The following is a 14,610-nucleotide window of genomic DNA, read 5'->3' as shown; positions in this document are numbered from 1 at the left end:
CCTTTCTTTTAAGCCACTCTACTTTTGCAATTTAGTTTAGCTTATTTTCTAAAGATGATCGCTTTCCTGATCTCATACAGTCTGGGCTTCACAAAGACCCCAAAATGGGCTTGACACAGGTTGCCTCAGTCTCAGCTTGGAATCAGTCCCTGTGAGTTCTCTAAAGGAGAAAATAATCGAGAGTTGTTTAATGATGGGGTAGTCCTCTGAGAGACAGGAGCATTAATTTCTTTCAAAGGAAAAACATACCTATTTTCGATGCTTTGAGATGGGATGCTCTTGTCACCTGATTCTTTGATGAGGCCACACCAGGTTGAGAGGTGTATTTGTGGGTTTGATTGATTTTTTTGTGTTATCCAGTTCAGCGTTAGAATGTCAGACATTTGCTCTTCCCTTGATGCTCTTCCCTAATCTTAAACTGAGAAAGATGCTTTTCTTTCCTCTACAGTTTTCTTAAAACCCAAACCTCCCCAAGAGCTTAGGGTCAAATTCTTAGCCATCCATTCTGCTTTTTTAAAATAAAGTATTCCATGAAGCCATTGAAGATTCCCAAAAGGCTGAGTGGATCCGGCTTTTCTGATCTCAGAATGCAACCCCCCTGGCCCATGATGCCATCAGAAGAAGTGCTTTGTCTCAGTGGATCTTAGAAACAAGGAACATTGATTATTTTCTTTCTGTGAAGAACCAGTCAGCCTCCTTCCCATCTCTATATCCCTTTCCCCACTCCCTCACCCACCCTGTGCTCACCCTGCATCAAAATGCTGCCAACACATTTGCACCCAGCAGCAACGTGGGCTTCCGAGGCACTGTAGGATTCAAAATGCATGATGCCACGGCTGAATCAATAATTTCCATTCTCTACGATGAATGAAAATTTAATGTGCAAACCTGGGGATTTCAGCCCTTTCATTAAAGCGTTTATTTGCCATACTAAAAATTAAGTTTGAGTGATAGGTTCCTTTATTAACTTTTCTTCCCTTTCCTAAAGGGACACAGTGTTTCAGGTAAAAATCATATTAAAGGAAAGGAAAAAAGCAAACCCTTTTTGTGTGCTGTTAATAGTCTCATCATTTATTAATTTTTTTTAAATTACTTTTCTGCCTTTCAGGCCACTATTTACTTCTTCTGCTTCAGTTTGCTTTGATAAGTGACATGAGATTTATCTCTTTGCTCTTATTCCCATGAAGGAATAAGATAACTTGCCTATCTGGAAAAAACAAGTATCTTCTTTGGAAGCATGCATCATAGAAACCTCCTCAGAATCATGTAGTACATGTTTGCAAACTTCGGTCAAGTCTGTCCCTCCTTTTGCTTCCTGCAAAACACACGACTTCAAACGTAATGTACAACATAGATGCAGGCAAACCAAGAGTTAATTCCTAAGCTTTGAAGGTTAATGATGAACAGCTAGATTCAGGGATAGTTCTAGAAAGCCCTGAGGGAGTAGTGGAGACTATAGTGAGCTGGAGAGCACTAAAAGGGGCAGCTGTTCTTCCGCTACTACTGATTATTTAAACCCAGATCATTGTCAGATCTTCCACTTATTCAGTAGAAACCAAAAGCTAGATATTTTATGCAAAATCTCCCAATTTTTAAAGGTTAAAAACCAACTCAAAAAATTTTAGAGCATTATGTAGGCAAGCCAAACAAAACTTTTTTTTTTAACATCTTTATTGGAGTATAATTGCTTTACAATGGTGTGTTAGTTTCTGCTTCATAACAAAGTGAATCAGCTGTACATATGTTCCCATATCTCTTCCCTCTTGTGTCTCCCTCCCTCCCACCCTTCCTATCCCACCCCTCTAGGTGGTCACAAAGCACGGAGCTGATCTCCCTGTGCTATGCAGCTGCTTCCCACTAGCTATCTATTTTACATTTGGTAGTGTATATATGTCCATGCCACTCTCTCACTTTGTCACAGCTTACCCTTCCCCTTCCCCATATCCTCAAGTCCATGCTCTAGTAGGTCTGTGTCTTTATTCCCGTCTTACCCCTAGGTTCTTCATGACATTTTTTTTTCTTAGATTGCATATATATGTGTTAGCATGCGGTATTTGTTTTTCTCTTTCTGACTTACTTCACGCTGTGTGACAGACTCTAGGTCCATCCACCTCACTACAAATAACTCAATTTCGTTTCTTTTTATGGCTGAGTAATATTCCATTGTATATATGTGCCACATCTTCTTTATCCGTTCATCTGTTGATGGACACTTAGGTTGCTCCCATGTCCTGGCTATTGTAAATAGAGCTGCAATGAACATTTTGGTACATGACTCTTTTTGAATTATGCTTTTCTCAGGGTATATGCCCAGTAGTGGGATTGCCGGGACAAACAAAACTTAAGAGATGACTTACGGAGAAGCAGTTTGCAACCTCTGAACTCAAATTTAAACACACACACACTATTTTGCATTTTGAAAGTGAATGATTCATTACTAGGCTGCTAGTAGAAGGTGCCCACAAATGATGGTTCCCTGTTAACAAATGTTCGTTTCCCCTTTATTAAGGGGGATGTAATGTGATTGTGTGTGAATACTGAGGGCACGTGGAGGGAAGACCAGGCCCCTGTTCTCAAGGAGAATACAATCTTAGCATAGATACAGCATCAAAGCAGAGAAAGAGAATGCTTCTTTAAATAAGCCCCTCTAAGTAGTGTGGATGACTGCAGATAACTTGCCTATCTGGGGAAAAAAACCAAGCATCTTCATTGGAAGCATGCATTACGGAGATCTCCTTGGAACCATCTAGTACATGTTTGCAAACACATGACTGCAGAGGAATTATTCTTTGGATTATAACTTCTTTAGTGGGAGAAAGTGGCCAGGTTCCCACGCCTCTTGGAGATTAGGCTCAGAGATGAATTGACTTGCCCGAAGGCACACAAGTGGCCAGCAGTTGAGTTGAGTTAGCATCTAAATGTGCCGTGAAAGATTCTTCCAGAAGAGGAGCTACTTAATATGTGAGCATGAGCTGGAAAGGAAATAATAATAATAATGATAGTAATGATACCTTATATTGAGCATTTACTCTGTGTCCAACAGTATTCTAACCGCTACGCATGTTTAATAACATTTAACCCTTGAAGCTTCCCTAGGGCTAGATGCTTTACACACATCAGCTCTGATTCTTAAAATAGTGATTCTCTCCTTTATACAATTGAGGAAACTGAGGCCCAAAGAGGTTAAGAGACTTATCCAGGATCACACAGTTAGTAAGTGAGATTTGGAATAAGAAAAAAATGTTTTAAAAATAACTCTGGCAATAGGTCGTCAGTGTGGGAATGTCTCACTGCCTGCTTGCTCAGCGGCACATGCATTCTGTGAGTGTGTGGGTGTGTATTTGGTTCTGTGCACACATGGGTTATACTCCCTGGTGAGGGAAGATATATAAAAAGCAAACAGATGAATTGCATGGCTCCTCCGGGTTCTTCAGTAAACAGACTTGTGGTTCGGGGCTTCTGCCATCAATCAGGAGACAGACCTGACTTCAGATCGTATCTTCTGAGACCCCTGCTTTCCAGCCCTGAGCTAGGTCCTAGGACTTCGGTGACCTAGGGATGGCAGTGCCCTGGAGATTCTTCCACCCATGTGAGTCAGAGAGGCATGGGGGGCGCTTCCCTGGTGGCGTAGTGGTTGAGAGCCCGCCTGCCGATGCAGGGGACATGGGTTCGTGCCCCGGTCTGGGAAGATCCCACATGCCGTGGAGCGGCTGGGCCCGTGAGCCATGGCCGCTGAGCTTGCGCGTCCGGAGCCTGTGCTCCACAATGGGAGAGGCCACAGCAGTGAGAGGCCTGCGTACCAAAAAAAAAAAAAAAAAAAAGAGAGGCATGGGGTATGGACCATGGGCTTACACTGACTAGGCTGCCAAAGACCCAAAATTGGGTCTTTTCTCAGTATTTCAACCATAAACCCAGTGGAGATTATTTGCCCTGTTTAGGGCCTTGGAAGTGCTGTTTAGCTTCCAACCCCCCGTTTGTCTCCAACAGAGATCACTTTAGACGCTGAGAAGCACTGAGCAAAATGGCTGTGGGTTCTGGAAGATGATCCCCAGTACTCCTGGACCCCGCAGTGGATGCCTGTCGCAGTCCTGAACCTCTGCAGGGCATTTACGAGAGCAGCTTCTGAATTCCAGCCTCTTTCTAAGAAGCACTCTGTTGAAAGCAGTTGCAGTAGTCCAGCTCTGTGTTGCATTAATTAGGAACAAAGAAAAGTAGATGGTTCTGTAGTAGCTTCAAAAGAGGGATATGTTTACCGGAAGTTTGGATTGATATACAAGTTACACTGAGAGCCTTCAGTAAAAAGTGATCCAGAATGGGATTTGAGGATGTAGGATCCTAACCCTTTCCGTGCAGTGGGACACCTGTTTGGGTTTTAACCTGAGTTTGAGGACCAGGATTAGAGAAGTGTTCACTGCTCTGCCTCTGGAAACTCATCTCTCATGGGAGCCACAAACATGCGAAGGAGCGCCTCTAATGCGGTGAGATGGGGACTGCCACAGGGCTGCAGGGGTTCCCACTTGATTGGGGTAGAGGAGCTGGAGTAGGGAGCTGTGCACAGTTTGAGCAGGAGAGGGATCTGATCAAAGTAAAGCTCCAAGTAGGTTCATCTGGCACTGGTGCATCACTTAGGTTGTTTGACGAACAAAACCAGAGGCTTGCAGGCTGCTGTGCTAGGTTTTTGTCAGCCTTAGACTTTGGTTTTCCTCAGCTCTATTAGGAGCTTTTTTGACTCATTTTAAAAGCAAAACAGGCTTATTTATAAATAATTTGGAAAATTCATTATCATGTAATGAAGGCAATGTCAGACATTCCCATCTCCATGCTATTAACGTTTTTATATTTTTCCTTCCTTTTCTCATTGCATTACATTTACAAATGATGTTGTGGCTTTTCTTTTCCTAATCATTGCATTAAACTATTACTCAAATTATAAAAATATGAATTTAAAGAAAGCATTCCCAGAGCACGGCTCTTGTGCAAACTGGAGGCGTGAGTGATTTCAGGATTAGGTCGGGAGGAGGGGACAAAAAAGCTGTTCCTGCCACTGTGGCCGAACCCAGGAGGGTTGGCGTTCACTCAGGAGAGGAGGTGAGAGAGTAAAAGAGAAGCTTTATCGCGAGGCAACAGCCCGGTTCCGGAGGGAGCAGAGCTAGAGGAGGGGAAGGTGCGTGAGTGAAGGCTTTTCGGAAGGGGAAAAAATCCTCGCTTCTCCAGAAAGGAGAGCAGCTCCTTTATTTCAGCCTCTTGCTCTGATGTTGCTTAGCCATTTCTCCATTTTCGCGTTATTCTTCTAATAGCACTAACGGTGCCTCCGGGGGATCTTTCCACACTTGAGTTTTGCAGTTTCCAGTTTGCCCCTCCTGCTTCTTTCTCTTGCCAGGGGTCATCAGGGAGCCTTACCTCCCTCCCTCCGCGCGCCCACAATTCACCTGCCTTGCTAAAGGCCTCCATTCCGCTGAGGCATCTTTTCTTTGCTCTTGGCATAAGCAATTATTTCTCCTATCACTGCTCTTAATGCTTCCCGGAGAGTTAGCAGATCATTTTCTGCTGGCAGATATCACCCCACCCAGAAATGATAGACTACCTCCCTCCGTCTCGTTAATAATAAAAAGGCATTTTCTCTCCTCCCCCATTATGGCTGTAGTCAGAGCCGGTGTGGGAATGCTTCCCTGCCAAGGTCAGCAGGGGCGACTGGATCACTGAATCCCCGAGGAGGGAAGAGAGGGGGTGGCAACACCAGTGGAAACGGGAGACCCGTCTACCCCAGTTGTACCAGGCACTTTCTCTCCTGTGACACATGCCGTTTGGCTGCTTTGCTTCCTAGCACCCTGTTAACTTCCATTGAGTGATTAATTTCAGATACAGGTGTAGGAGTTTGAGAGATGGAAATACAGTTCCCTTACTCTGCCCAGTGAGGCTCTTATGTTCCCAGTATCTTAAAGGTCATCCACAGTGTCCTGTGTCTGGGTTACAAAAGAAAATTGGTCAGGCGCAGGTTACAAGGACACTTCAGTTTTCAGAAGTGTGTGGAATGAGGCTTGGGGGCTTTAGCTGTCTACAAGTGTAAAAGATCCCACAGTGTGATGTGAGCTGCTTAAAAAAACATTCAGCACACCCCAGGTGTCCTAGGAGAGCTGTGGACTCCAGATCCCAGGAAACAGTGGTCCTTTCTTGTCCACTCTGGTCAACCCATCCCTGGTATCTTGTCTCCATTTCTCAGCTCCACGTTTTGAAGAGACCAGATGCTGTAAGGGTTGTCCAGAGGCAAATGAGGAAGATGGCCAAACAGTGCTGCACTCACATATTCACTCCACAATGGTTGCTTTTCCATTCTCTAGAGAAAAAAAAAGTGACTCTGAAGCTCAATCCTATATGTCAAGAATCTGGAAAGAGAATCTATGTGTCTATCATTTGCCTTGGGTGGTAGTGAGTCCCTGATTGTCAGACACATGCAAATGGAGTCATTAGGGGTGACTTAGAGGGATTCCTATACCAGACTGGAGTCTGACTAAATGATCTAAAGTTTCCTTCTAGCTCTGAGATGCTATAATTTTGTGTTGTTCCTGGGCCTCAAGCTGTTCTGTCTAGTAGCCACTAGCCATATATGGCTCCTTACATCTGAGTTTAAAATAATTAAAATTAAATGAAAAGTTCAGTTCCTCAGTCACACTAGGCATGTTTGAAGTACTCAGTAGCCACCTGTAGCTGGTGGCTACCATGTTGGACAGCACAGATCTAGAATGTTTTCTCGATCCCAGAAAGTTCTGTTGGACAATGCTGGCCTAGAACATCAGCGGCCCTGGGGAATAAAGGATCACTTCTCCATGGTTACCATGAAGCCCCAGAGCAGATCAGCTGGTCTGTCAAAGGTCATAGAGCCACATCCCTCTCCCCTTTCCCCTTGCTGTCCATTCAAAAGAGCTCTGAGTTCAGATGGAGAGTCCGGTCCAGCTCCGTTAGAAACTACTAGGATGACCTTGGACAACTTAGTTGATTTCTCTGGACTTACTTCCTCATCTACAGAATGGTTCCTTCCAACTTTAAGTCTAACTAATAAAATATTATAGCACGATCTCTCCAGCTTGGTAACTTTCCAGGGAAAGTAGCAGTTTGTGCCAAGTACACGGCTTCTATTTCACTGTCCACGATAGCCTGGCATAGCGGAAAGATCCCAGAACTTAGTCATATCCAGCTTTGTCTTAGTTCAGCTGTGTGACCTTGGACAAGTACTTGAGCTCACTGAGCCAGAGTTTGTCGTCTGGAAAATGGAACTAATAATATCTCACTTATAGGTAGTCCTGGCTTATAGTGGATTGCTTGAGTAATGCTCCCCAGCATGAAGATGATAGTGAATAGGGTTACCCCTAAGGTAAAACTTACATGGGGAGAGGGGAAGACTTTTTCCCATCTACATGTTTCAGAGATACATAAAGAACGAATCTGAGTCTTACTTTGTGTAGTGGAAAGTATCATGGAGCTTCCAAGTGGCCACAGCAGTCTTACCAGTATAGCAAGATTCAGGAGTTGACGTTTAGTGAAGAGACTCGGTATCTTAAACCCTGAGTCTGAGACCAGCTCTTCCGCTAACCAGGCCATAAAACCTTTAGCACATCTCTCCCTTCTGGGAGTCACTAGACAGACAGCAAGGTCCTGATACCAGTAATCCCCCTTCATAATTAGATGGACTTTTTAAAAGAAGTTTTAAGGCACACGAATTCTATCACCACACCATTTGTTTAGAGAATTATTTATCCAGCCTACTCTGTGCCAGAAGTACTCTCATGATATTCTTGGATTCGCTTCAGATCTGTGGTTCCCTCTAGCTCCTTCTCCACGTCAGAGTCAGTGCCTGGGAAAGGAGCTCAAATGCATTGCATACAGTATATTACACATTTTGTTTCAATTCAGAGAATGTTATTGTGCTCCTGCCCTATGTAAGGCTTTGAGACTAGATGCCACAGGGGGTCTGCAGAGACCGCTAGAATGCTCAGACTATTTGGGCAGATGAGGTGTTAGCACAGATGGCTGTGATGGGAGGCAGGGTGTGATAGCTGCTGCCACTGAAATGTGTATCATCTGTAGAGTCCAAGGAGAGAGCAGGCATTTGTGCCTGGGTTTCATGGAGGAGGTGGCACTCAGGCTGGGCCTGGAAGGATGGGCAGGAGTTCATTTTGCCACGAGGATGAGCAGATAGTAAGAACCAGAGACATTTTGTTTGAATTGAGGCATAGGGTGCTTAGAGGGGTTAGCAGGAGATGAGAGGCTGGGCCAGATCCCAGAGGGCCTTGGATGCTCAGGTAAGGGATTTGAGCTTCCATCACAAGGTGCTGGAGGAACACTGAAGGTTTTGAGCAGCAACAAGGAGCACAATCAGAGCTCATTAGAAACATTACCATCAGGTTGCCCATGATAAAAGAATATCATATCAATCATAGATCATATATCAGGTGGTGGGTGGGGGAAGTACGAGGAGTGGGGCCACATAAGCAGACACCTGTCCTGCCTGTGGGCAGGGCTGCAGCCACGGGCACAGGGGTGAGCTGATCCTCTCAATGAAAACACTTGTTTCTAGGAGCCAGCTGGCTTCTTTCTTCTTTCCCAGCTCCTGGTGGTGGGATCAGAAGTCCCAGGGAGGGTGTGCCCCTAGAAGGCCCTGGAAGCACCAGAGTCTGCTCTCTGCTGCCATCCTCCTGGTCTCTCTGGAATGTCTGTCCCCAGGGATCTGTTTGCTCTAGGGAGTTTCTGCTCACTCAGAGAGTACGGTGTTACAGCAGACAGGGGGAAATCTGCAGCCTGATCTTCTGAAAGGAGTGTGTCTCCTCTGCTAGACTAATAGTCCTACGTGTCAGGGACTGTTGTATTCATCTTCGTACCCCCAGTGTCTGACATAAGGCCTAAGTGCACAACAATTGTAGCCAAGCCACTATTTATTGAGCACTTACTGCGTGCCGGGCATAGTGCCTAAGAATCGTATACGCACTAGCTTGTTTAACGCTCTAACAGCTCTATTAGAAAGCTTCTCAACTAGGTTATTCAAGTGATACAGCTCAGAAAGTGTAAGTGACTTACCTCGAGGCTTACCATTTATAGCTAGTAAGTGATTAGGATTTAAATCTACATCTTTAACCCCAAAACTCTTGCTCTTAACCCCTGTCTCCATTCCAGAATAGATGCTCCATTTCAGTTAAAGTAACATAAATGAGAAACTCCTTGGAGTGACCTGTCTCAAAATATAGTTCACTGATGCTCTGTCACCTATCAGTGAGACCCACAAGATAAGGAGGTAGAGGACAGGAAGGATGCTCCTAGTGTGTGGAGCCAGAATAGAAATAGGAGAAGGTTGGAAGCTACAGGGGAGACAGGTCTGAACTCAGCAGAAGGAAGAACTTTCCAATAATCAGTGATGGCCAGTGATGGTGTAGGATGCCTTGTAAGGTACTGAGCTTCCTGTCTTTGGAAATGTGTAAGGTGGTTGGCCAGCTGTCTTACATCCTGACCTGAACTTTTTTTTTTTTTTTTTTTTTTGGCGGTACGCGGGCCTCTCACTGTTGTGGCCTCTCCCGTTGCGGAGCACAGGCTCCAGATGCACAGGCTCAGTGGCCATGGCTCACGGGCCTAGCCGCTCCACGGCATGTGGGACCTTCCCAGACCGGGGCACGAACCCGTGTCCCCTGCATCGGCAGGCGGACTCTCAACCCCTGTGCCACCAGGGAAGCCCTGCCCTGAACTTTTGAGGTCACTTCCAACATCAAGTTTCTGTGAAACAGATTTCAAGGATAATGCTTTCTGCTGAGTTCACCAGCGTCACCTGTCACCCTTATTTCCACTTACCATGAATTATGGTTGTGGAGATTAGCAGTTTTGTGAATAGAATGCCTAGCTCGTGAAAACATCCAGTTAATGGTAGACATCCTTGTAATTCAAAAGGGCCCAACAAATGACACCCCTGTTTTGTACATCCAAGTTTTAAACCAATTGAAAGATAAGACAAAAAGAGAAAAACATATGGAATCCTAAATTCTTTATTAATGATTAAGGCCCAGATGGATTCCGTGGACGCAATGGGCTTCCTAACATGGAACCCCACACTTTGACAGATTGACATACTGTGCCACAGGTGCTCTGGACCCCATAGGCCTCCCCACAGGAGAGCATAGGCGGCTCCCATAGAACGTAGAGCCTGGAGTAGAAAGTGGGCTTCCGGCTGGCATCTGGCTCCCAGAAGGGAGAAAGCAGGCAGAGTCTGAGGCACACCTGCTCATTTCCCTTGTTGAAGCCTATTCAGAGCCACTGCTCCACTTCCCCAGAAAAGAGGGGCTGCAGGGGTACAAAGAGGCCTGGAATGTTACTCCAGGGGGCATATCCTCCGCATGGGAGGAAACGCCGGGCGTGGGAAACGAGTCTCCCCCTGTCAGGAGCAGCCCTCTGTATTACACTCTCCACTTGTTTGATTACTTCCCTCACCAGACTGTGGAACCCTTAAAGCAAAAACTCTCCCAGCACAGGGCCTGGCACACAGTAAGTGTTCAAGAAGGGGAGGAATGAATGAACTCTCATCTTCTAATACCAGTGTTTTCCTAAAGAAGCCCCTTTCCTCTCATCTTACCCTCCTCATAGCACCCAAGATCACGTCTTTATCATACTTTCCAACTGCTCTCTTTTTCTGTACCGTGGCGGGACAGACAAGGACCAAGGTGTTGCCCGATGACTCAGGAAAGCTTTTCCCCAGGCCGTGCTCTTCCTCCCACCTTGCCAAGCCCTGGCTGTGAGCAGGTGAAGGAACCTGTGAGTGCTGTGTCGCAAGGGGCAGCCCCAGCCCTGGTCCTGCTGCCCCATCAGTGATGAATGACAATGTCTGCCTTACCGCAGAGAACAGCCTTGTAAAGTCATTTTGGAAAGTGGAAAGTACTTTGTGGATGTGAGGCAGTGGAACCTGTAGGAATGTGCTAAAGGAAATTCATGGCTGTGAAGTGATAAAGGATGATCCAGACCCCGACCAGTCTGATGGAGGAGGACAGTGCTTTACAGGCGCTTACTGGTCGTGTTCCAGATGTTTGCTTGTGTGGTAAAATTGGAAGGTGTGTCCCAATGGGGGCTAGTCCCAGACTGACCCACAAAAGCCTATCTGAGTCATCACAGAATAATATTTACCAAGTTGATACTAAATTCTAGGTATGTGCTAGACACATTAAGTCTGTCGTCTTAATTCTTTACAATAACCCATCAAAGGAGAATTGTTCCCCTTTTTACCAGTAAAGAAAGAAACTTATCGAGATCAAATTACTTGCCCAAGGTCACAAAGCTAGTGAGTACTGGAGCCAGCCCATGTCTCATAAGCTCCGTGCTGTACTATCAGCCTTGCAGAGAGTAGAGGTTACTGTGAGCCTGCAGGGATGGGGAGGGATAAGGAGTTTGGAGTGACTGCAAATCTTCCATCAAGATCATTTGTACAGTCACCTGCCTTTGGGCCACCCTTACCCAGAGAGAGAGGGGTCATCTCCCCATTCCAGCTCCTGAGCTCCAGAGCAAGATTGGTGCGGGCGTAGAAATACCAGTCTTGTTTTCAGAGGTGCTGGATGAAAGAAGTGAGCAGGATCCTGATGGTCTGAGGCACAGGGTTCTTTAGGGCACTTCTAACAGCGTTGGAAGCCTCGGGCTCTAGTGGGGTTAATAAGCCAGCAATGGCGGACTCTCTGGAGCGGCTAAGAGTCAGCGATTTTTTTAGAAATGTTTCAGCCTAACAAAGGGCCTGACACCTGTAGTCAGTCAGTTAGGGTTTAATAAATGTATGAAGAAACTTGAAAAGTTTCGACACTGGGGCAAGCATTTGCATGTTGAATGTGGGAAGATCCTTTTCCTGTTGTTTTTCGCCCACTCCCACTTCTGCAGGTTTCCTAGACAGGGAACTAAGAGAACGATAGACCTAAGTTTCCAAATAGAGGAGAAAAACTAGGCGGGATTTAGGCTTGGTGAATGGTTGAGGTACTGTTCACCCTAGGGATGTGTCACTGCTCAGTGGCTGGGGTCTGTCACAGTAATTCTCCCTCTCTGAGATTCTGCCTCTGTCAGCATCCTCTTTTGGGGAAATGGTTTTGACTTTCCAGTTCCAGCTCCTTTTCCCTAGCAGATCTGTCCCAGGCCTGCTCTCGCCTGTACCCCAGCTCTAGCTGCACAAAAATAAGGGGATCAAGGTCATTACTACGCATTGTGCATTTATTGGGTGCCAGGCAGGCACTGCGCTAAGCCCTTGACCTTCATCATCTCTTTTGTCCTCACAACAGAGGAGGGCTATCATCAGGCCATGGCTCCCTGACCCCACCACACACTGTGATACGACCTGCCTCACCACCAGTCTCACCTCAGCTCTGTCTCCTTCCTGGCCCTTTTAACCCTTAATTAAAAGGGAGACTAGCCTGCCCTTCTCTATGTTCCAGCCCCAAATATACAGCCCTGGAATGGCGCACATCTTGTGGCATTATGATAACTGGTCCATATATGCACCATTCTTCCATTCAACTTATTTATTGAGTACCTGCTGTGTGTTGTCTGTTGCCCCTGTTGGACTTGGAAGTCCTTTAGTGCAAGAGACCATGCCTGTTCTTGCTTGTTGTGTATCCCCAGCACACAGCGCTATGCCTGGCTCATGGTAGATCCTCAGGAAGTGCTTGCTAAGAGAGGCCTCTAAGTCTAGTTCTCGAACAAGATTTAGTCCTTCCAACCCCAGATACTGGAGAATGGGAAACACGTCTCTTAGCTCTTAGCTTCGTAGGAAAACACAGCTATGACTTAGTAGGAAAACAGAATGCTTAACTCGCAGCGATCCCCTTAAGTGGAGGAATACAAGCTGCAATTAACCCAAAGAGCCATTAATGCCCAAGTCATTCATTATGATCCATGGGTGTTCATTCACTCTTTCAGTGGGTGTTAAGCACCCTGCGAGTATCGGGCTCTGTGTTGGGAGCGAGAACCACAGAGATGAATAAGACACACATACACAAGCCATGACCTAGATAGCAGACTAGATACATGGAAAATCAAGGACTAGATACATGGAAAATCAAGGTCAGATGGCTTAAGTGCCATGGGTGCGGTTCATCGAGAGCACTGCGAGGGGGATTTTTAGCAGGAGGTAAGATTAGGAAAAGCTGTCTAGAGAAGGTAGCATTTGATCTGGGCCTTAGAAAGAGTAGGATTAGGACCTGTGAACAAAAGCATAGAGGTGGGAAGGTTTGTTTTGGGGGAGCATGAAGATCATTCAGACAATTAATTTGTCAGTAATTGGCAGGGGTGAGACAAGGGTGACCCTCATTACCATAGACATGTCGCTGTGATGTTTTTATTTCCCTCTTCCTACCGTTCCCTCCTCATGCCTAAAAAATAGTTCTGCTAAGTTATAACCTGAAAGGACAGGGGGAGGAGAACCTTGTGTAGAGTGATGCCCTGTGCTGGCAGTCACATGGGATTCTTGGTCCTTCAGTCCCCACCCCCAGATACACACACAGGGACCCTCCATGAAATGGCCTCTGTGCGTGTCATCCGTGTGCTGGGAAAGAGCCTACAGAGGCCACCCATGAGTTTCTAGAAGAGGTAAATGCTCAGACTGGCTGCCTTGCTCCATTGGCAGGAGGAGGCCAGCAAGGCAGATTAGTCACTCACATCATTTTATCTGTTGAGTCAACATCTATTTTTAGGTGTGGAACCCAGAAAGGGACCTGGCATCTCTGCATGGAAAGGGAGAGAGTGCCATGGGTGAGGGGGTCTGCTCATCCTTCACGCCTCTGCGTGATCCGCTGCTAGACCCATTCTCAGATGCAAGGTCTCCTTCCCTGCTGGAGGTTTAGTTCCTAATGCCAAAAGTCCAGTTTAACATGTATAATTCCTTTTGCAAACATGCTTTTGTGTATGCAGAGCACACACACACACCTACTCACTCACTCACCCCTATAGTCTTAGCAGGTCCTGTGAATTGGTTATACAAATTAAATAAAACTAAAAAATGCTAATAAGGCATATAGGTCCCTCCCTGTCCAACATTGTCAGATGTGCTCTGAAATGACTGTTTTCATCATCTATTCTGAGCCATAACTGCCCCAGAAATAGCTTTAGCAGGAAAGTGCTTTTGTTAGACTAGCTGTAAATTATATTTCAAATGTCTGATGTTGTTTTCTTAAAAAATAAATAAATAAGTAAATGAAAGTCTAAAATTAATGACTGCTGGGGTTTGCTTTGCTTATGTGTACTGCTACAGATTTGGCTTCTTGCAGATGGAATTTCAGATCTGTTTACACTTCTGTGTTAGCTTTTTGGGGAAAAAAAAAAAGCAGTTGAGAGATCCGGGAGGACAGATTTACAAAGTCGAACTTATTATAACCATCGGTGAGGCTCACTTCTCTCTCCACTGCCCTCTCCCTCCCTCCTTTCCATCGTGCCCTCATTTTTTTTTATTGTGGTTTCATCTGCTCCGCCTCAAAGTTAGAAGGCAACTGGTTCTTGCAGATGTTATGACAAGGTCATATATCCAGTTTCGCAAGCAGATGTTCATTCAGCCCCATTTCACCAGCACTTTGTCATTCAGCGAGAGCAGACCTTGTGGGAACAGATTGGATCAAC

General features: G+C 45.7%; 1 protein-coding gene across 4 annotated transcripts in view; it reads left to right on the top strand.

The window, feature by feature from the left end:
- ELAVL4 (ELAV like RNA binding protein 4) overlaps nucleotides 1–14,610 on the top strand; it is an 85,855-nt gene that overhangs the window by 60,542 nt on the left and 10,703 nt on the right. The gene's annotated exons all lie outside the window — the stretch shown is intronic.

Source organism: Orcinus orca, chromosome 1 (assembly GCF_937001465.1).
Source record: "Orcinus orca chromosome 1, mOrcOrc1.1, whole genome shotgun sequence".
Lineage (NCBI taxonomy): Eukaryota > Metazoa > Chordata > Mammalia > Artiodactyla > Delphinidae > Orcinus > Orcinus orca.
The sequence above is the reverse complement of the archived record's forward strand: the minus strand, read 5'-3'. Positions and strand labels throughout refer to the sequence as shown.